Genomic DNA, 23,808 nt, shown 5'->3' with positions numbered 1-23,808 from the left:
ACCAGGCACTGTATGGAACTCGTCACACGGTCATCTCTGGAAATTGTTGCTCCATAACTTTGTTCTGTGTGTCTTCTTGTCCCCATTTGACAGGCAAGGAACTGGTGCCCAGAGAGACTAAGAACAATTGTTCCAAAGAAAGTGGTTGGACGGAGCCCAGAGGATGCTCAGGCGTTGGACACACAGTTCGCCCCCTGCACCCCCCGCTGGCCTTGGTGTTACCATGGACCCTTGAGTTTCACACTACCCTCTTTGCCCTTATTCACTGACTAAAGAGTCCCAAATGTATTGTCTTCCTGAAGTATTTGTCCTTTGTAATGAATACCTAGATACTTAATAAACATAGGTTAATGACAATCACAAGAGTAAATGTGATCATATTTATAAGAGGACAAAGAACCAATTGGTGAACATATTCAAAATTTTAAACAATAGTTGTAGGGGATGTTTTCTAGGTAATGTCATCTTGTAATGTTTCAATTTTATGTAATGAACATGTATTATTTTTAGTCTGAAAAGACAATGAAAGAATGTGACAAAGGGTGGAATTAATTCACAGCTTGAAGCAAGGTCAGCAGATTTTTTTTTTCTGCAAAGGGCCAGACTGTAAATAATCTCAGCTTTGCAGGCCATATGGTCTGTATGGCAGTTGCTCAGCTGCATCACTCAGCTCTGCCAAGGTCATGCAAAGGCAGCCACAGTGTTGCATAGAGCAAGGAGCGGGACTGTATTCCAATAAATTTTCATTTACAAAAACAGGCAGTGGGCCACACACTGTCATGGGCTACAGTTTACCAATCTTTGTCAGTTTTCTGTAGTCGCTGTTACAAATGATCACACATTGGTTGCTTAGATTAGTGGTATAGATGTATTTCCTCACAGTCCAGGAGCATAGAAGTATAGAAATCTGAAATCATGACTCTAGGGTAAAATCTAGTTATCTGCAGGCTGCATGCCCTGTGGAAGTTCCAGGAAATAATATGTCTCTTTTAGGTTTTAAGGTTGCCGGCACTCCTTGGCTTGTGGCCACTCTCTACACTCTCCGCTTCTGTAATTACACTGCCATCTCCTCCATAACCAGATTTCCTTCTGCTTCTGTCCTATAAGGACACTTGTGGTTACACTGAGCATCTACCCAATTGAGAATCACCTTCCCCTCCTAAGACCTTAATTTAATCACATCTGTGAGGCTCCTTTTGTCATAAGAGGTAACATTTATAGGTTCCAGAGACTGGGATGCAAATGGGGAGAGAGTTCATTATCCATCTTACTACAACCTGGTATAAAGCAACAAGAGGGCTCTTTGTAAAGAACATTGGTTTAGGAGCAGACACCTAAATTGGAGGTCCAGCTCCAGCAGTAGTGTCATGGTTCTGGGAGAGTTGTTTTACCTCTTTGGCTTTTAGCTTTCCTCATCTGTGATGTGAAAGAATTAGGTGCTATGATCTCCCAACTCTTTTTTAGCTCTTTAAATTCTCTCTTTGGTTCCCTCTTTTGTTTTCTCCCTGTCTTTGTCTCTCTCTATCTCTGTCTCTGTCTCCCTCTCTCACTCTCCTCCCTCTGGTTCCCGTCTTCTGCAACTGCGGACTACACCCTGAACTTTTGGTCTCATCTATATCCCCAGCCCTATCTTATTTTTTATTTAAACATAGGATCTTCCTAGGTTTGCCCAGGCTGGATTTCAAGTTATAAATTTTCTCATTTTGATAAAGAATATTTTTTTAAATACCTATCTTCAATTCATAGTGACTTTTGCCATAAATTATAAGCAGCTGTCCATGAGCTGCATCAAAGAAGATCAATATTTAAAAGCAAAATGAAAAAGAGATGAATTTTAACTATTTGAAAGTTAATATAGGCATGAGGAATTATAGGCCAGATTTCGTATTAAGAATGAAATTTTAAAGCTTTGCTGTGCCACTCTGTATGTAAGAGGATTGAGAATCTCATAAAAATTCTTGTACAGATTAAAGACGAAGAATAAGAAGCTCAGGAAGATGAGAGAGGGAGGGCTGAATTATTCAGTGGAGGTAAGAGAATGTCTAAAAGACATGTTCTCAGATACTGTGCTGGTCTCAAAGAGGAGCTGTGACTCTGCCTGAAATTTTCCCAGTGGAAGAAGCAGAGAGACAAAGATAATTGTGGAAGAATAACTCTGTTAATAAAATTTTGAGACGAAATGCTACGACTCCCTACAGCATGAGCGATAGTTCCCTAACCAGGGGTACAAGATTATTTTACAATCTCAGCTTATTCCTTCACCCCACAGATGTTCCCTGGTTGCCTTCTACATGTCTGGCACTGTGCTAATGATGCGGAGATGGGCGTGAACTGGACGGAAGTGCCCCTGTCCATAGACGCGTCTAGAACTTTACCAATCTGCTAAGTGGTTCGTACTCACATCAGGCTGCCCTAACATGAGTAATGACCAGAATGACTTACATGGTTTCCACAGAACCCACTGGCCAGCAGTTGTCACTGTGCCCTGCCTAGAAACAGTGAGTTGGAAATATAGTCCCTGACTGGACACCTGCTTCACAGCAGTAACCCCACTCAGGAAAAGGGCATGCATAGGGGGCCTCTGGTTATCTCAGCTGTCAGCAGAATGTTAAAAGAAGACCATCCTGGCTGCAGGATGGAGACCGGCGGGGAGGGCCAAGGCCGGGTATAAGGAGGTCAGCCGTAGGACTGTGCAACAAATATGACGTAGTAACACTGTGACAGTTAGTTCCGCAGAGGATCTCTCAGTGACAGCTGAGGATGGGATGTCAGCATGCATTTGAGTGCAAATTGTTACATCAGAGACTCAGTTAGAAATGTACTCATCTGTGATGGACTGATTGAAAGAGATCCTTAACCAGGTACAGAGTCCTTGTGTGCTCTGGTCCCTTATATAAAATAGTGTCGTATTTGCAAAATAATCTTGGCACATCCTCCTATACATTTCCAATCATCTCTGCATTACTTATAACGGAAATGCTGTGTAAGTAGTTGTTATGCTACATTGCTCAGGGAATAATGATAGGAAAAATGGTCTATGTGCTCAGCAGGGACAGTTTTCCTCTTGAATACACTTCATTCATCGCAGGGTGAATCTGGAAATTTGGGTGTAAGTTACAGATGCGAAGGGCAGCTGACTAACCATAACAAGCAAGGGGTTGTTTCCTTCTCTGACTCGAAGTCTGTGGGTAGCTGGCCACTGGCTGGTGTTGAGTGTGATGAAAGAGGGCGACGAGGGCTGTCCTGCTCTGCCTGCTGTGCTGCTCTCACCCTCCTGGTTACAGGGATTTGGAAAGGTGGGTGAGCAAATGCTGTTTCCTTACAAGGCCTTGGCATTTTATTGCGGAAGAGGAGAGAAGACGATTTCAGGGATATCTACTTGCTTCTCACGGCTCACATGGCATTGCTGGCTGCCAGGGAGTTTAGTATAGTGCTTTAGACATATGTGTGTGTGTGTGTGTATGTGTATGTGTGTGTGTGTGTGTGTGTGTGTGTGTGTGTGTTGGTGGGAGGCTTGGATTCAGGATGCCCCAAAAGGGCTACACACAGTGGAGTGTAATATTCCATCCTCAAGGCTAGAGATGGGAAGGTGCTTTATTATTTGTTTTTTGTCTTTTTGACACAAGGTTTCATTGCGCAGTTCAGGCTGGCCTTGAGCACTTTGTGGTCCAGGCTGGTCTCAAACTTGCAATGATCCTCCTGCCTCAGCCTCCTGAGTGCTGGGATTACACGCCAGGTTGAAGGCTCCTTATTCTTATCCAGCCTCTCTAAACACCTGTGAAATGGTTGCTGGGTGGTCATCTCTTATCCCTTTTTTTTTTTTTTTTTTTTTTTTATTTAAGAGGAAAAAGAGAAATACACAAAACAAACCAAAGCGGTGTAAGGGTACACGTAATACAGAACTACAAAACAAAACAAAACAAACAAACAAAAAAAACAAAACAAACAACCAAAAAAAAACATAACAGTAAGAAATCACCTGTTAGTATATTACATATTATCATCTTGAAAATAGTTCCTCAAATCACAGTATCAAAGAATACAAGGTGGACATTCAAACAGGTAGACTGCAAACAGCTGTGTTCAATGATCCAAAAACATTGATACAGTCAGCTATTTAACACCCCTAAACACACTTGCTGTTATATCCGTTAGAGCTCTTTTTTTTTTCCCTCTCTTTTTTACAACAAAATTCACACACTTTAGATTTCATTACTCCTTAGTGCTTATTACTTTTTTTTGGGGGGGGGGAAGAATACAGTCAAATATGGCAAAACAAAGCTGTCAGTCAATACCAAGGATAGACATAGCACATGGTGTAGAACAGAGTACAAGTTTATCAACAATGGTTATCAACGTTGTCCCTTGTTTCCTTAAAAAGAATTGTCTATCTCATTAGATATTATAAAGTTGGACAAAACAGTAGAGAACAAGACCAATAAAACTTAGGCATTGTAAACATTACAGGACTTCCAAAGAAGACAATAGTCAAACCAGAATGGGTATCTTAGTGAATCTTATTGTCTTCAAAGTAGTTGCCTATGTCTTCAAACTTGATACTACCATATAGAATGGAACAGAGTCTAATCAGTCAAAACAAGATTGTGGGAGTACTACAGGACTTCAAAACAAGTTAATAGGAAATCAAAAAGAGTTACTATTTATATATCCTAATTTTTTGAATTTTTTCTTTAATTAAGACAAACATAAGAAATGACTAAATAATTTTTTTTAAAACAATAAGGGGGAGATTGAGATAAAACAGGACATAACAATATAACAATAGAGGTCCCAGCATGACTGTTTCAACAACCTAGTACTTCACCACCATATAACCTGACTTAATAGTAGTTACCATAGTGTCTTTTTCCTTGAAATATTTGGATAAAACTTCATATACTCTAGCTTCAAATATTTTCAAATCAAGAAGCCCAGAATAAAGCCTTTCTAATTAATGAGTGAAAACTTTATAAGGCTCCAAGGCCACCTAATGGGGAATCATGATTACCACATATTTTTATATATTTGATTCATTACTTACATTAGGGAAACTATTCGGTATTCACACATGCGAGATTGATTTATTTCACTTATGAGTATGGTCTCAAGCTGCACCCATTTATTGATAAATATCTCAATGTGATCCTTCTTTATAGCTGAATAATACTCCATTGTATAGAAATACCACAACTTTTTTATCCATTCCTCAGTTGATGGACACTTGGGTTGTTTCCAAGATCTGGCGATTACAAATTGTGCTGCTATAAACATAGGTGCACATATATCACTGTGGTATGATGCTTTCAGTTCTTCTGGGAATATGCCTAGAAGTGGAATAGCTGGAATAAATGGGATTTCCAGTCCCAACTTTTTGAGAAATCTCCAGACAGATCTCCACAAAGGCTGTACCAGTCTACACTCCCACCAGCAGTGCAGGAGAGTTCCTTTTTCCCCACAGCCTCTCCAGCATTTGTTGTCGGTTTTCTTGATCCTGGCCATTCTTTCAGGAGTGAGATGGTATCTCAGTGTGGTTTTAATTTGCATTTCTCTAATGACCAATGATGATGAGCATTTTTTCATGTATTTATTTGCCATTTGCATTTCTTCATCTGAGAATTGCGTATTCATCTCAGATGCCCATTTTTGGATTGGATCTTTGAATTTTGGAGGTCTGAGTTTCTTTAATTCTTTATATGTTTTAGACAAGAGGCCCTTGTCTGAGAGAGAGTTCACTAAAATCTTTTCCCAGTTTGTGGGTTTTCTTTTCACTATGCTGGAGATTTCTTTTGACATGCAGAAACTTTTTAATAAGAAGTGGTCCCAGTTATTGATTCTGGGAAGTATTTCCCGTGCGGTTTGAGTCCTGTTCATGAATTCTTTACCTACTCCTATGTCTCCAAGGTTCCTACCTAATTTGTCTTCCAATAGATTTAGTGTTTCTGTTTTAATATTCAGATCTTTGACCCATTTAGATTTTAATTTAGTACATGGTGATAGACATGGGTCTAGCTTTAGTTTTCGACAAATGGAGAGCCAGTTTTACCAGCACCATTTATTAAAGAGACTGTCGTTCTTCCAGTGAACCTGCTTGGCTCCTTTATCAAAGATAAGGTGGTTGAGTGTGTTCGTAGTTGTGGTTGTATCTTCTAATCTATTCCACTGATCTTCGGCTCTGTTTTGATTCCAATACCATGTTGATTTTACTACTGTTGCTTTGTAGTATAACTTCAAGTCAGGGATTGTGATGCCTCCTGCTTTGTCTTTGCTGCTTAGAATTGCCTTTGCGATTCTAGGTCTCTTCTGGTTCCAGATGAAATTTAGGAGTGATTTCTCTAGATCTATAAGGTATGTTGATGGAATTTCTATTGGGATTGCATTGAATCTGTATAACAGTTTTGGGAGAATGGCCATTTTCACAATGTTTGTTCTTCCTATCTATGAGCAAGGGATGTCTTTCCATTTTCTAAGATCATCTTCAATTTCCTTTTTCAGTGTATTATAATTTTCACTGTATAAGTCTTTCACTTCTTTCGTAAGAGTAATTCCTAAATATTTCATTTTTTTGCTTGCTAATGTGAATAGTCCAGTTTCTCTTATTTCCCTCTCTGTAATTTTGTTGTTCGTGTATAGGAATGCTATTGATTTCTGAGTATTGATTTTGTATCCAGCCACATTACTGAATTTATTTATTGTATCTAAGAGTATTTCAATGGAGTTTAGGGGGTCTTCTATGTAGAGTATCATGTCATCTGCAAACAATGATAATTTAACTTCTTCTTTTCCTATCTTTACCCCTTTTATTTCTCTTTCTTGCCTAATTGCTCTGGCTAGTACTTCCAGTACTATATTAAATAGGAGTGGTGATAAAGGACATCCTTGTCTTGTGCCCGATTTTAAAGTAAAGGCTTTCAATTTTTGGCCATTTAGTATGATGCTGGCTGTTGGTTTGTCATAAATGGCCTTTATTATATTGAGGTAAAGACCATTTATTCCAATTTTCTGTAAAGTTCTTATCATGAATAAGTGTTGGACCTTATCGAAGGCTTTTTCTGCATCTATAGAAATGATCATGTGATTCTTATTTTTGGCTTTATTGATATGGTGGATTACATTTATTGATTTGCGTATGTTGAACCATCCTTGCATTCCTGGGATGAATCCCACTTGGTCATGGTGTATAATCTTCTTGATGATTTGCTGGATCCTATTTGCCAATATTTTATTGAGGATTTTTGCATCTGTGTTCATTAGGGAGATCGGTCTATAGTTCTCTTTTATAGTTGGGTCTTTCTCAGGTTTTGGTACTAGAGTAATATTTGCTTCCAGGAATGACTTAGGAAGGATTGCTTCCCTTTCAATTTCATTGAATAGTTTGAGGAGTGTCGGCATTAGGTCTTCTTTATATTTCTTGTAGAATTCTGCAGTGAATCCATCTGGGCCTGGGCTCTGCTTGGTGGGTAAGGCCTTCATTACATTTTCAAGTTCATTAGCAGAGATTGGGTTATTCAACAGTTTTATATCCTCTTGATCTAGCTTTGGTACTTCATATGCTTCTAAGAATCTGTCTATTTCTTCTGTGTTATCAAACTTTTGAGAGTAGAGGTTTTCAAAATAGGTGTTGATGATCCTCTGTATTTCTATTGGGTCTGTAGTGATTTCTCCTTTTTCATTTCTTATTGCATGAATTTGAGCTTTTTCTTCCCTTTTTTTAATAAGGTTGGCTAGGGGCTTATCGATTTTATTTATTCTTTCAAAGAACCAACTCTTTGATTCGTTGATTCTTTGGATTGTTTTCTTAGTCTCTATTGCATTGATTTCTGCTCTGATTTTTATAATTTCCTCTCTTCTTTTGGCTTTGGGCTTGACTTGCTCTTCTTTTTCTAGCTGTTTGAGGTGTAGCATCAAGTTATTTATTTGTATTCGTTCTATTTTCCTGATGTGGGAACTCAGTGCAATAAATTTTCCTCTCAGAACGGCTTTCATTGCATCCCACAGATTCCGGTAAGTTGTATCTGCATTTTCATTTTCTTTTAGGTATTGTTTAATTTCTTCTTTAATTTCTTCTGTGACCCACTGATTACTCAAGAGTGTGTTATTTAGTTTCCATGTGTTTGTGGAATTTTTGCAGTATCTTTTGTCATTAATTTCTAATTTCAGAGCGCTATGATCCGATAATATGCAAGGGATGATTTCAACTTTTTTGCATTTGCTTAAATATGTTCTGTGAGCTAATATATGGTCTATTTTAGAAAATGATCCATGTACTGCTGAGAAGAATGTGTATTCTGATGTTGTTGGGTGGAACATTCTGTATATGTCTATCAAACCCATTTGTTCACAGGTGTGATTCAGTTCTGTTATTTCTTTGCTCATTTTCTGTCTGGTTGATCTGTCCCTTGGTGTCAGTGGTGTATTAAGGTCTCCTGTTACAATTGTGTTACTGATAATTTGAGTTTTCATTTCTGTTAATAATTGTTTTATATAACTGGGTGCTCTGGAGTTTGGTGCGTATATATTTAAGATAGTTATCTCTTCCTCTTGGAGTTTTCCCCTTACGAGTATGTAGTGACCTTCTTTGTCCTTTATGGTCATTGTTGGTTTAAAGTTCACGTTGTCTGCAAACAGAATGGCTACTCCTGCCTTTTTTTGGATTCCTGCTGCATGGAGAATTGTTTTCCATCCTTTGACTTTCAGTCTGTGAGTATCCTTCTGGGTTAGATGGGTTTCCTGTAAACAGCATATGGTTGGATTTTGTTTCTTGATCCATTCTGCTAGTCTGTTTCTTTTGATTGGTGCATTGAGACCATTTACATTAATGGTTATTACCGTTAAATGCTGGTTAATTGTAGGAATGTTATCTCTCTGCTGTTGCATCTTTATCTTTCTGTTCTGTTTAATTATTTGCTTTGCTTAGTGGTTTTTTCCTTTGTGTATCTAAACTGTCTTTCAATATTTTTTGCAGGGTTGGTTTGGTGTTCATGAAGTTCTTCAGCTGTTCTTTGTCATGGAAGTATCGTATTGCACCATCTATTTTGAATGATAGTTTTGCAGGATATATCAGTCTCGGTTGGAAATCATTTTGCTTTAGGATCTGGAATACTTCACTCCATGCTCTTCTTGACTTTATCGTTTGTGCTGAGAAGTCTGCTGTGATTCTGATAGGTTTTCCTTTATAAGTGACCTGTCTTTTCTCCCTGAAAGCTTTTAATAATCTATTCTTGTGTTGGATTTCTGGGATGGTGATTATTATATGTCTGGGTGTAGTTTTATTTTGGTTATGACTGTTTGGAGTTCTATATGCTTCACTGATCCTGATGTCAGTTTCTGATCTCATGCTTGGGAAATTTTCAGCTATTACTTCTCTAAATATCCTCCTCGCATCCTTCATGTTGTCTCCCTCTCTTTCATTAATCCCTATCATTCTTATGTTATTCTACTTTGCATCGTCTTGCAGTTGTTGAATTGTTGTTTCCTGATTCCTTGTTATTTTCAAAAGATCTTTCCTTTCCTGTTCACTAGCTGCAATCCTGTCTTCAAGGTCTGAAATTCTATCTTCACTTTCATTAAGGCGGTTTTTACAACTTTCAGTGGAGTTTTTTATTTCCTGTATATCTCTGTGCATCTGCATTATGTATTCTGTTTGTTTCTTATATTGCTCGTCTAGGGATTCTATCTTTTTGTTTAGTTCCTCCAATTTTTTATCTGTGTTTTCTTTAGATATATTTAGAATCTCTTTCATTTCTTTTATCATTTCTTCTTTTATCTGGGAGATTATTTCGAGTTTGAATTTCTTTAAAGCTTCCTGGAGTTGCTTGTCAATTTCAGTGGCTATTATGTCCAATATATGAGGTGGATGGGATATATTTTCTTCTATATACCTCGCTCCTAGGGTTTCTTGAGATGGGCTGGAGGTTTGAGGTTGTAATTTGGTCTTTCGTTTTGTCATTTTCCTATATTTCTGTGTTTCAAGTGTTATTTGAAAGCTTCCTCAGGATCTGTTGAAAATCCCCTTCTATGTTTGGAGCTACTGAGACTCTGGCACCGCGCTACCCCAAGTCATTGGGCCTACAGAACCGGTGTCTCTCCTCTGCCTCCTCAGAACTCCGCAGTTCCAGACAAGCTGGGCCTCAGGGACACTGTGCGCCCACCTGCCCCTTGGAAGCTCCACAGTTCTTCAATCGCAGCCGGGTTAGGATACTCACCACAGGCCGCAGTGCTTCAGGAACCTGTGGACCCTCCCTGGTTGCAGAGATATCCAGAGTCCTCCAGACATGCAGAGAGGCCGGTGAGGGCACCCCAGATCTGCCCAGCTCCTCCTCTGCAGACCTATGGCCAGGTGCGGCAGCTAAACAGGCTGGGCTAGGCTGATAGTGTGGGCCCGCCCATCCACAGGCAGCTCAGCAGGTCTCCAAGTGAAGGCGGAATGGGGAGGCTGATGTGGAAGCCTCAAACCCACCTCTCCCCTTTACTGCACCTGGAAGTCTGGGTGAACTCCAGCAGTCTGGGCGGAGATATCCAGAGTCCTCCAGACACGCAGAGAGGCCGGTGAGGGCACCCCAGATCTGCCCAGCTCCTCCTCTGCAGACCTATCCATCTCTTATCCCTTCCCACAGCACAGGCAGACACCAGTGGAGGAACCTGGTTGGGTGTTTGGGGACAGACACCTGCATGGCTGTCCTCTTTTCCAGGGGCATTGCTCACTGATGCTGACACTGGTCACGGAGACCTGGATGGGTGGGGACAGTAGAGAAGGTGTAGTGTGGTTCATCCCCTCCAGAGCTGCAGCCTCTGTGGAGGCAGAGGGGCCGAGCTAGAGACACACTGGGAGTTAGGAGAGTGGGAGGCAGCCCTAGGAGCTCCCCTCTGCTGGGCCTGATCTCTGAGGACTGGGAAGAATGGTGCTCAGCAGGAGGGTGATGAAGGAGTGACAGGCAGGCTTGAGGTGGTCACTGCACAGCAGAGTCCTGGGAGAGCTGAGTGGGGATGCTGGAGGGGTCCGTCAGGGCCAGCCCTGAGGTTTCTGAGGGCTTCACTCAGCCCCCTAACCGCAGAGCCTGGAAAAGCAGGAGCTGGCTTGCTTCAAGGCGGGAGGATTCTCAGTCGCAGTGCAAAGGATGAGTGTGTTCCCCACAAAGCTTATTGGCTGGAAGAGGAGGCGTAGCTTGGCCCCCTGCAGTAGCCTTCTGTGCGTGTCCCTCCCAGGTTGGAGCACTGGAAGGTTCTTGGAGACTTTAAGAAGCCCTGCAGAAGTGAAGTCAGCAGCTGAGTTGGACATGGGGTTTGTCAGTCTTCTTGAGAGTATTCATCCTGCCATGCTATTAACGCTCAGGACCAGGGTTCCATGAATTATCCAGGTTGGAAATGGTGGTTTAACACAAAAGTCTCTTCTGCTGAGAGGAACTAGAAAAAGCAAACACAGGTTGTTTTCACTTGTATAAGTTGCTAAAACAAAACAAAACGAACAAACAAACAAACAAAAAATCAGATGTGCCCTGAATTTGAAAAGATTTAGGAACCCACTGGCTTTTTAAAAAGAATGTGATTTCCGATCATGTATAGTTGTGCTGTCTGAAATGCATCCTTTCCAGAGTAATTTGGAAATGATTCATTAAGTTGACAAAATAGTTTGAGTTTTCAGCCTTGGCTCTGGTTATTAGGAAGGAAAAGTGATGCTAAAGATGATGACAGCTTAACTGTTAAGGGGAAGGATGGCTTTGCTGTTCTGTTTTTTTCTTTTTTTTTTAACCTCCCTGGTGCTAGTTCTCTGGTCCAACTTAAGATGATTTTTGATTCTGACCCTCTGTGAAATCTTACTAAACACATAACTGGTATTTGCATTTACATCATTAGAAAACGTGGAACTGAATCACCTGTTGGATTCGGTCCTAGTGAACTCCTCCATCCTTCTTGTGTTTTATCAATCACGATTTTGTCCAATATTTATTTGATATCAACGTTTGCTCCATCGACTTGCTTCTCTGAGCTGCTAAGCTAACAAGCAATGAGGCCGATAATACACAGAGCCCGGGTCCTGAGAGCCCAGCAGTGCTCATCACAATCCCTAGCCCTGTAGGCTGGAAATTTGCCTGAGATTAAAATAGTATGGTTTTCAGAAGCTGCCCTTCCCTTTTCCCCCCAAATTGAAACAGCATCTACTCATCTCTTGTCTTTAGTCTTCTCTCCCACTCTGCCTCACCCTTTGAGTTCCCGAGTAGGGTTGTTGGCCTTGGGTGTAACATGTTTACACTTACAGCAGTCTCTCATTAAAACCCATTTACATCCTTCTACGTGCTAATCTTATCTCTATATCAGGGTCCAGTTGGATCTTCTCACTAATATTCATTTCACCCTTTAAAAACTCACATATCCATATCTTTCAAAAAGAAGATATAAGTTTTCTGCTTGCTTTTTGCCACCCACCAGTTTTGCATTTTCATGGTGTGAGTCTCGTTTCCTTTCGTGTTTTCCCAGGAAAGTTGCTATGGTCCGCTCTATAGCTTGGAGGTAAAACAGTGATCGTGGCTATTTTCATTTTGTTTTTTTCCCCCTTTGGTACTGGGAATCGAACTAGGACCTTATGCTTGCCAGGCAGGCACTGAGCAATATCCCTGGCCCCATCATGGCTATTTTAAAAAGTCAAATGAATATTAAATTAACAGGACATACAGGTTCTCTGAAACAGCTCCCCATCTCACCTCTCCCATGTCAGTTTTTAAAGGTTTCCATACTTTTACAAATTTCAAGGGCGTTACTCTTGTTTGGTGTAGACAATGTCAGAGAATCAGATTTATTCACTTGTAAATCCTGCATGGCTCTTTCCATGACTGTGATGATGCTTCTGCTGGTCTGCTCTCTCCAAGATAGGGGTCACCCTGCAGCTCCTTATGTACTGTTCTCCATCCCCAGATTCCAAAGTAAGAGCCCCCAGTCACAGTCCTGAGTCACATACTGTCCCATAGTCATCTGCCAATGAGTGTCAGCGTGGCTGGGTGAGAGGTGAAGTCTAGGCTTAGCTACATTGATTGAACCCTGACAGAGAACTCCTCTTAAGATCGTCCAAACCCAGATGTGAGACCAGGCCACCAGCCATACCCCACTTCCCTCCGGTAGGGTTCTCCTTTGTGGGTCTTGCTGCTGTTTAGGACTGCAGATCCCAGCGGGAGCATGCTAAATCCAGGAAGGTGGTCCCTGCAATGTGAAAACTATGAAAAGTGAGTCTGCCTTTATCGCTTTCCTAATGGCAGGCTCCTTGGTCACCCACTGAAGCTTTTTAACTTTCCTTGGCTCTAAAACCAGGTGATGAAAGGCAGTCTCTATCAGGCCACAAAGGCCCCAGGGATCTCTCTCTCAGGTCAAAGAAATAAGAGTTGTTAAATTTGCATGGCAGCCAGTCTTTCTTGTTTTAAAGGTCCTTCTGTCTCTACATGAAAGAATTTTCTTTCAGTCCTGGGGATTGAATCCAGGGCCTCTGCACTACATCCCTACCCCTTCTTCATATTAGCTCAAAATGGGGTCTTGTTAAGGCACTAAAATTGTCCACGCTGGGCTCAAACTCAAAACCCTCTTACCTCCCAGAATGCTGGAATTATAGGCACGTGCTACTACCTTTAGTTTAAAGCAAACTTTTTAGTTGTAGTTTTTCTAGCTAAATTTTCACTGATTCTAGCACCTACCACTTGAGCTTAACTAGAGGCAGCCATTTAAATTGCAAGCTTAATTCATTTGAAAACTCGATACCTTTCGTCTCTTCGTATAACTCATTGATAGTTTTGTTAAAGAAGTTCTCAAACTACTTAATGAAGGTCCCTGGTGGACTAGTGGAAGAAAAGTGAGTGGGACCCCATTAGTCTGGGTCAGTGAGGCTGTGGTAACTGGATACCCCAGCACGAAATGACAGCTGCATGGCAGCCACACGTATTTCTCACCCGCGTGGCTCTCCTGGTCAGCTGAACAGGCTGGAGAATCCTCGTCTGGGCTCTTCTCAATCCAGGCTGACAGTTTCTATCAACCTGCGGCATGTCAAGAGTGCACCTCACCTTTCTCTTTTTAAGTGATCAATGTTTATTTTTAAAAGAGCTTAAGATTTTTGAAAGTTTCAAAAAATAATACAGAGAGTTCCCATACTTCCTCCATGATGATTCTTATGTAACCATAGTGTGCTGTCAAGCTCTGGAAACTGACATGGATACCATATTCATTGTTTTTCTTTAGTGGTGCTGGGATGGATTTCGGGGCTTCATGCATGCTAGCAAGTGCTCTATCACTGAGCTACATGCCTGCATAGTATAATACCATCAATTCAGTCTTCATTTGGCTTGCACTGGTTTATGCACACATGTTTCAAAAGATGTCTTACTTTTAGCCAAATGAGCCTTTTGTTTCATGTAAGAATATGTTTCAGGCACTGTAATGGACCCAATGAGTAGATTTCTAGATGGATGCATGGCTCCATCCCTGGTGTTTCCCCCATCTGTATTTCCTCCTCTGAGAGCCAATCATAGTACCTTATTTCTATTTTTTCCTCTTCTTTTCTTCACCCAAAGGCATTCGAGCAACATTCAACCTTTAGCTCACACATATCAAGAGATAATCTTCTCCTTGCCTGATCATCAAATCAGACTCAGAGCACGATCTCCTTCTCCACCAGAAGTCCTACACCAACTAAATACAAAATCGATAAGCATGTATTCTTCAAAATGTAGGCCCAAGTTCTTCTCCCTCTTACCTAGAGGCCCGATGATCCTTTTCTGAGAGCAGCTCCTCTCTGTTCGGTTTTAGTTTTCACTTTCAACATACTACGGTTATCTGGAGGGAATCCTTTCCCCTGTATTTGCAGCGCTGTGGAATCTCTTGCCATAGAAAACACTGCTGTTAAATTGTACAGGGCGTTGAAAGGATTGTGGAATTCCTGAAATGGCCCACCTCAGTGCCAAGAAGCCTTCTTCTGGCTGTGTATGAAGCGGTGGTTACTGCTGATTTCTGAACTGGCACTGTTCTCTTTCATTCTTCTTAAAAAGTGAGTTGAACATCTAACATAGCCACAGGGATTCCTGACATTCGTCAGAAGTGGGAATCCACATGGCAGACTGAGAGAGTCACAGAATCTCTGTTTTAGTTCGGACTCATTGAAAAACGAGTGAAATTTAAAAAAAAAAATTTTTTTTTTTTATGTGGTCTTAGAGGTTTCCTCTTACGAGCTGAGAATTTTTACCAGGATATGACGTATGAGGAAAAACGACTCTTGGGCTTTGTTTTTGTGCTTTCTTTTGCTTATGGGTGGGAGTAGGAATCTTCTAGTTTTGTTCTGCGTGCTCATACATCCCTTTATTGCAGTCAAAGCCTGATATCTGATTTGTGTTCTTACGGATGAGTTGTAAAGTTTTTGTTTTCCATTGTGGTCTGCAGAGAAACAAATTTTCCTTTGTGTGCAAGCATCCATTCCTCAGCCTCATGTAGGTGGGTTCTGTGTCATCCAGAAACACCAACGTCTATGCACAATTTCAGATCAGAAGAGTGTAGCTTTAGCGTGTAGTCTCATCTTTCATTGTCTCCTGTTACAATAACACACAGCAGTCAGAGACAGCTGCTGAAAAGGAAGGAAAATTTCTCTCATTCCACTTTCCCAGGTGACCGCGTTTCAAATACATTAAAAGGCAACGGAAAGGCAGGAGCTAGGTGTACTGATTCCTCACTAGTAGATGATACTGGTTCATTGGTAAGAATCTCGGGCACTGTGCGTAAAACCATTGTTTAAACTAGAGTGTAAATTACCAGGTGCAGCCTCAGGCATTGATGAAATCTGACCCTGAAGGTTAAATGATAGGTGATTCTTGGGATAAAATATGACCAGTTCTTTGAGCTGGAATACATTTGAAGCTGGGTCAGAGTCATGGTTAAAATTCTTCCATCTACCAAACACTGCCTGTGTGTTTCTATGTTAGACAAGACTCTTGTGTTTGGTTTCAGGGTCCCAGTCCTGATGTTTTCCTGCCAGTTTAGGAGTGACAGGCAAGATCACCACCTAATACTATGTGATACAGGCTGTGAACAGGGCCACACCACAGGCCACAGGATGCAGAGAAGGCCTGGAGATACAGGTCACTGCCAGGGAAGGCTGAGATGGACAAAAGGCACGTGAAGCCGTTTTTGAGGTGAAGTATGCCATAGCCTAGATCTTTATAAAGGTCAAGGGGGAGTTAACCATCAGGGTACAAATAAAGAAGGGCCTTAGAGATAGGGAAGCTCGCAGGTGTAGAATAGAGGAGCTCTGAGGTGCAGATCAGAGGAGCAACTTTTGTGGTGTGGTGGGGCTAAGGAGAGAAGAGATGGGAAGCTGGGAGAGGGTGTAACTCGTTATGTGCCTCTGCTTCCAGTTACTGTAACAAACACCCAAGAAAGTCCGCTTACAAAGAGTGCAGGTTTATTTTGGCTCACGGTTTTGGAGGACTGGTCCATGGTGAGTTGGCCTCATTGCTTTGGGGCCTTTGATGAGGCAGCATATCACGGTAGCAGTGCATGGTGGGGCAAAACTATTTAACTAACGGCCAGGAAAGGAAAAAAAAGAATGAATGAAAAGAAAAGAGAAAAAGGAAGAAAACAAAGGAAATCTTTTTTGAGGGAACAACCTCAGTGATTCAAAAACAGGCCACACCCAGCAACTTTGCACCACCTCCCAACAGCACCAGAGTGGAGGCCAAGTCTAACAGAGAGGTCTCAGAATCCAAACCATAGTGCTGTGAAGAGCTGGCCAGAGGATTTTAATGTGTGCTTTCTGTAGGCAGTGCAGAAAGCTTGCAGACACACATGATACAGTTTAATGCAGTTTCATTACACAGAACACTCCAGTTTTTTTTGCATTTCAGTCCATCTGATGCAAAAGCAAGTCAGTTAGGTCACCTTGAACCTAATCCTGAGAAATAATTTGTCAAAGCAATTTGACAACTGGACTTGGTTAACTATTTCAAAGGCAGAGTTATAAATTAGGATGTTTCTAGAAAGTTTTGTTTTACATTCCCTTGTGCAGCAGAACTCACCCCACTAGCTCTCCAATCACCATTGTCCATCTTCAACAAAGTAAATCAGCAAATCTTGCACCCTATCCAACGTCTATTGAATTATTTCCAGAAGTAGCCTCACTTTACAGTTTACCCTGTGTTCAAAATTACTTTCATTTCTGTTGTTTTCTGAGGAAGCAACTTCTATAATGTATTTATTTTCTAGGTTTGATGACCAATGTATATGATTTTTCAATAATTAATGTGGTATTCAATGTGGTATTATTAGCTCAAATGCAAAGATGAAGGAAATGCAATACAAAATTAATAGTGAGATTTGAAATGTTTTAGGTAACTGTTGGAGTTCATTTGGTAGAACATTAAAATTCTTGAAAAATTAGTATGTGAAAAAATTTGTGCATGGTAAGAGACTTATAGAAAAGGACAATTTTGATATTTCCTTTTAGGATTCATTTTAAAATGAGCAGGTCCAATTTTTTTTTATCTTTTCCCTTATGCAGGGTATAAAATTCTTGCTCACCCTGGATAGTTTCATTATAATTTTGTTACACTGAGGTCCTAGATTTTATTAATGGTTGTCTTAAAATGATCTGGGTATGGTATGGTCTGCTTCATATTTCCTGCTTCTAATAGGGTCTTACCAGGTAGAATGTGACACACATAATTAGAAAATAACACACCTACTTTAACACACATGCAATGTGATTAAAAATACATGGTTAATGGTTAGAATTTTTAAAAAATATGTATCACAGATAAAAAACATATTGTCATTAACTTACCTAAAAATGCCCATGGTTTTGGAATACTTATTCATCATTCTTTCTACTTTCTGAAGCAGTTCTGGACGTCTTCTTTCATGAGGGTCCTCAGTTACATTTTGTGACTGCTTTAATGTCCTGAATTGATTCAACCCGTTGCCTTTCATGGTCCCTTTGACTTTGCAGAAGAGCCGGAAGTCACACAGTGCTGGACTCAGTGAATACAAGACACATTACATTGTTTTTACTTGACAGAAATTGCTGTAAACATTGGATCAATGGGGTATGTTAACTATATGGTGAATGTTTGGATTAAGATATTTATTGCAGTAAAAGACACCTTATCATTGATCCCCCTCAAAATACTTGCCCTTACTTGGAGCACACTGTTCTTGGCAATATATCTTTGCTATAATAATTTCTTAAAAATTTAACATTCACCATATCTTTCAAAAATCCCCTTATTTAGATCTGAAAAATAAGAACAAGCCTCTTTTCCTGACCTTTTCCAGATGTAGGAATAACACCTCCTTTTCATAAAACACATGTTGGGTTCCTATCAATTAATGCACAATGGTCTCAGAAGCCAAGTAGTAAAGATAGCGCCTTTTGATTTTGAGCAGGAGAAGCATTTGATGATGTGTCCTGGGGACCATATGGCCTTTGCAGTCCAAAGGACTACAGTCTGCTGAGGTTGCAAGATGCATGACCATCCTGGCTTTCCATCTTCAGTGTCCAAGACAGCATGGGAAATTGTTAACCGTATGTGAAGTATAGGGAAGAAACAGAGGGGGAGCTAATCTGTTGAGTCTGAAAAATGTGGTCATATTTATTATTCATTATACAGGGCAAACCTGTGGCTGCTTAGAGTTGTTCTTGGTATGTGTAAGGGAATTGGCTCTAAGACACCCGCTCAAGGATGCCCACATCCATAGATGCTGAGGTTCTACACATAAAATGGCAAACTATTTACATATAATCTATGCACAGCCTCCCATACACATTAAATACTCTCTATATTGCATTTAATAACTCATACAATGTAAATGCTATATCAATAGTTGCTCTGCTGTATGGTTTAGGGAACAATGACTAGAAAAAAAAGTCTCTATTTTTTCTGAATATTTTTGATCTGCAGTTGGTAGATGGTTAAGCCACAGCTACATGTCAAACATTCAGTGATATTTCAGAAAATTTGCAGTCAGTAGGAAAGAAGACAGGAACAAAAGAACAGACTAAGGTTCTATTACCAGTTATTATTACCTTTTTTTTTTTTTTTACAATAGACTTTGTTTTTTAGAGTAGTTTTATTTATTTATCTTTTGGTACCAGGAATTAAACTCACAAGCTCACTGCCAGTCAGGCACTGTGCTGCTGAGCCTTATATCTGGCCTCTGGAGTAGTTTTAGGTTCTCAAAAAAACTTGATTTAATTTACATCTTCCAAATAACCAGTGATGTTGAACATTTTTTCATATATTTATTTGTCATTTGTATTTCCTCATCTGAGGTGTGTGTATCTATTTCAGATACCCATTTTTGGACTGGGTCTTTAATTTAGGCAGGTATGATATTCTTCTTTATATGATTTAGATATAAGTCCTTTACCTGACAATTGGCTAAAATTTTTTTCCATTCTGTGGGTTGTCTTTTCACTCTATTTGTAATTTTTTTTCTGTGCAGAAGCTTTTTAAAAAGATGAGACCCGATTGCCTATACGTTCAGGGTTTTGTTCATGAAATCTTTGCATACAACCTTGCCTGTATCTATGCCCTAAAGAGTTCTGCCTATACTCTCTTCTAGCACATTTTTAAATATTTAGATCTTTGGTCCACTTTGATTTTAATTTAGTGCCTGGTGATAGACATAGGTCTAGTTTTAGTTTTTGACATATGGAAAGGCATTTTTTTCTAACACCATTTATCAAAGAGGCTGTCTTTCTTGCGTAAACATATTTGACTCCTTTGTTAAAGATAAGGTAGCTGAGTGTGTTTGCAGGTGTTTCGGCATCTTGTAGTCTGTTAAATGGATCTTCAGATCTGTTTTATTTTGCCAGTACATGCTGTTTTTTATCACAATAGCTCTGTAATATAATTTCAAATCAGGGATTGTGATGCCTCCTGAGTTGCCTTTGCTGCCAAGAATTCTTTTACTCTTCTAGATTTCTTCTGATTCCAAATGAATTTCAGGAAAGTTTTCTCTGCTTCTGGAGATATACTTAATGGTATTTTGATTGGGATTGTGTTAAATCTGTACAACAATTTTGGGAGTATGGTCATTTACTATATTGGTTCTTCCTACTCCAAGAGCAAGGAGTATTTTCCTTTTTCTGATTTCTTCTTTGTCTCCTTTACATACTATAATTTTCAATGTATAGATCTTTTACTTCCTTTCTTAGATCAATTCCTAAGTACTTCGCTTTTTGCAATGCTATTATGAAAGGTATGGTTTCCTGAATTTCTCTCTCAGTGAGTTTGTTGTCTGGGTACAGGAATGCTATTGATTTTTGAGTGAGATTTTGTATACAACTACACTACCGAATTTGGTTATTAATCTGTGAGTCTGTTGGTGGAGTATTGGGGGTCTTCTATGTAGCCTATCATGTTGTCTGCAAATAATGATAATTGAACTTCTTCCTTTCCTATCGTTATTCCTCGTATTTCTTTTTGTTGTCTAATTGCTCTGGCTAATGTTTCCAGAACTATGTTGAATGGAGACAGTGGGCATCCTTTCTTTGTTCCAGATTTTAAAGTGAAAGCTTTCAGTTCTTGACCATTTAGTAAAATGTTGGCTGTTGGTTTGTCATAGATGGCTTTCATCAGACTGAGGTAAAGACCATCCAGTCCAACTTTTTGTAGAGTATTTTTTTTTTAAATCTCGAATGGATGTTGGACTTTGTCAAATGATTTTCTGCACTATTGAAAGGATCATGTGATTTTTGTCTTTGACTCTGTTAATCTAGTATATTACATTTATAGATTTGTGTATGTTAAACCATCTCTGCATGCTTGGGATGACTCCTACATGGTCATGGTGAATAATCTTCTTGATTATTTGCTACCATCTGTTTGCCAGTATCTTATTGAAGATATGTGTGTCTGTTTTCATTAAGGAAATTGTTTGTAGTTTTTTTTTTGTTAGATCTTTCTCTGCTTTTGGTATCTGGGTAATACCTCCAGGAATGATTTTGGAAGTACTGCTTTCCTTTCAATCTCATTGAAGAATTTCAGCATTAGTGACATTAGATTTTTCTTTCTTTCTTTTTTTTTTTTTTTTTTTGTAGAATTCAAGAGTTAATCCATCAGGACATGCATGGACTTTTCTTTGTTGGTAAGCTTTTAATTATATTTTCAATTTCATTGACTGATACTAGGTTAGAGTTTTATATATTATTGATTCAGTTTTGACAATTTTTATGTGTTTCATTTCTTCTGTGTTCCATCTAATAGAGTTCAGGTTCCTCAAGTAGGGATTGATGACCTTCTGGACTTCTGGAGGGTCCATTATGATCTCAACCTTTTTTTTCCTAATTGCTTGGCTTAGAGTCTTTTTCATTTTTTGATAAGATTGGCTAAGGGTTTATCAATTTTATTTAATCTTTCAAAGAATCAACTCTTTGATTTCTTGATTCTTTGTATTGCTTTCTTAGTCTCAATTTATTAATTTCTGCTCTTACAATTTTTTCTCTTGTGCAAGGTTTGGGTTTGATTTGTTTTTCTTTTTCTAAAAGTTTGAGATGGAACATTAAATTGTTTAATTGAACTCATTCTGTTTCCCTAATGTGAGACTCCACCACTATAAATTTCCCTTATAGGACTGCTTTCATTGTATCAGCATTATTGTTTAATGGTAGATACTGTTTAACTTCTTTTTAAAATTTCTTCAGTGACCCATTGGTTGTTCAAGAGGGAATTGTTTAATTTCCACGTGCTTTATGTAGATTCCTTTTGTTGTAGGTTTCCATTGTCATTGCATTATGATCAGATAATGTACATAAGATAATTTCAATTTCTCTGAATTTACTGAAGCATGTCCAATGGGCTAGTATATGGTTTATTTTGAAGAATATCTCATATGCAGCCAAGAAGAATGTGTATTATGATGTTGTAGTGTAGAACATTCTATAGACATCTATTAAGTCCATTGTTCACAGGTTTGGCTTAGTTCTGATATTTCTTCATTGAGTTATTTTCTAGTTGATCTATCTAATTGTGATAGCAGAATATTAAAGTCCTCTATTACAATTGTTAGTGCTTATTTTATTTGTTATATCTGTTAATATTTGTTCTATGTAGTTGGGTACAGTGCAGCAGTGGTTGGTTTATAAGTATTTATAGTTGTTTCTTCCTCTTGGAATTTTTCCTTAACAAGTATGTAGTGACCTCTTTGTCCCTTTTGATCAGTCTTAGCTTGAAGTTCATATTGTTTGCAAATAGAATAGCTACTCCTATTTTTTTCTGGGTTCCTGATGCATAGAGTATTGTTTTATATCATTTGACTTTCAGCCTATGAGCTTCCTTTCAAGTCAGATGTGTTTCTTGTATACAGCATATTGTTGGATCCTGTTTCTTGATCCATTCTGACAGTGTATTTCTTTTAATTGATCGATTGAGCCCCTTTACATTGAAGGTTAAAACAAATATGTATTGGGTTAACTTTGTCGTGTTATTTTCCTGTTTTTGGTTCACTGATTTTTCCCCTTAATTGCTTGTCCTGCCTGGTGGTTTTTGTCTGCTGTTGTTCTGCAAATTGTGGTAATTTTTCTCTGTCTAGTATGTCTTTCTCTTTCTAGGATTCCATCTATTCATTCTCCCCTCCCTCTAATCATTGGTAACCTCTGATCTTTATACTTACTCTGTAGTGTCCCTTTTCCCAGAATGTCAGGTAGTTGGACTCATACAGTATATAACCTTTTAAGACTGCGTTCTTTTTATTATATATTTAACTTTCCTCAATGTCTTTGCATGGTTTGATAGTTCATTTTTTAAAGCTCTGAATACTATTCCAGTGACTGATTATACCACAGATTTTTCTATGCACTCCCCTTCTGAAGATCTCTTGGTCATTTCTGAGTTAGGGCAGTTATAAATAAACTATAAACATCCCTGTTCAGGTTTTTGTGTGAACATAAACTTTCAACTCTCCTGGATAAATATCCTAGAGTGTGACAGCTAGATCATTTAGTAAGAGTTCATTTAGTTTTGGGAAACATGGACAGACTGTCTTCCCAAGTGATCATACCATTTTACATCCCACTAACAACAGATGAGAGTTCCTCTAGCTCCATATTCTTGTATTTGCAATTTGCAGTGTTTTGGATTTTGACCATTTTAACAGTTAGGTAATGAGGACTACTACTTGCCTTGCTCTGATGACATGCATTTTTCACATGGCTATTTGTCATTCATATATCTTCTTTGGAAATCTGTCTGGCTCACTTTATAGCTGCCTTGGTTTCTTATTGTTGAGTTTTATATATTTTTGGATAATACACTCATATCAGACAGGCACTTTGAAATATTTTCTCCTAGTCTGTGGCTTTCTGCTCTGCTGACAGTAACTTTCAGAAAAGAGCACTTTAATTTTAGTGAAGCCCAGTTTTTCTTTCATGGACCCTACCTTTTTTACAGCAGCAAAAAGTCTTCACCACACCCAAGCTCATCTAGATTTCCCCTTATGTTGCACCACAGTTTTCTGTTTTATATTTAGGTTTGTGATAAATTTTTGCGAAAGGTGTAAGGTCTATGTTTAAATTTGGTTTTTGTTTGTTTTCTTTCTTGCTTTTGAATGTGAAAGTGGTAGTTCCAAGATCATTTGTTGAAATAACTACCTTCTCTACCTATTGCCTTTCCTACTTGTCAAAGATCAGTTGACTGCATTTGTATGTGTCTGTTTCTAGTTTCAATATCCTATGGACATATTTGTCAATTCTTTTGTCAGTATCATATTTTTGATTACTGTAGCTTTACACTAAGTCTGGATGTCAGGAGATATTAGCTGACCAACTTCATTCTTTAATATTTTGTTTGCTAG

The 23,808-nt window shown here is 39.2% G+C and overlaps 1 long non-coding RNA gene across 1 annotated transcript in view; it reads left to right on the top strand.

Moving 5' to 3' along the window:
- Nucleotides 1-357, top strand: part of LOC134471189 (uncharacterized) — a 68,652-nt gene extending 68,295 nt beyond the window's left edge. The window contains exon 4 of the long non-coding RNA XR_010040497.1: nucleotides 94-357. This is a non-coding gene — a long non-coding RNA (uncharacterized LOC134471189). The remainder of the gene's footprint in view (nucleotides 1-93) is intronic.
- Nucleotides 358-23,808: the final 23,451 nt, after the last annotated feature.

This window comes from Cavia porcellus, unplaced genomic scaffold (assembly GCF_034190915.1).
Source record: "Cavia porcellus strain 051 isolate PalLab524CR breed Dunkin Hartley unplaced genomic scaffold, mCavPor4.1 scaffold_17, whole genome shotgun sequence".
Taxonomy (NCBI): Eukaryota; Metazoa; Chordata; class Mammalia; order Rodentia; family Caviidae; genus Cavia; species Cavia porcellus.
The sequence above is the reverse complement of the archived record's forward strand: the minus strand, read 5'-3'. Positions and strand labels throughout refer to the sequence as shown.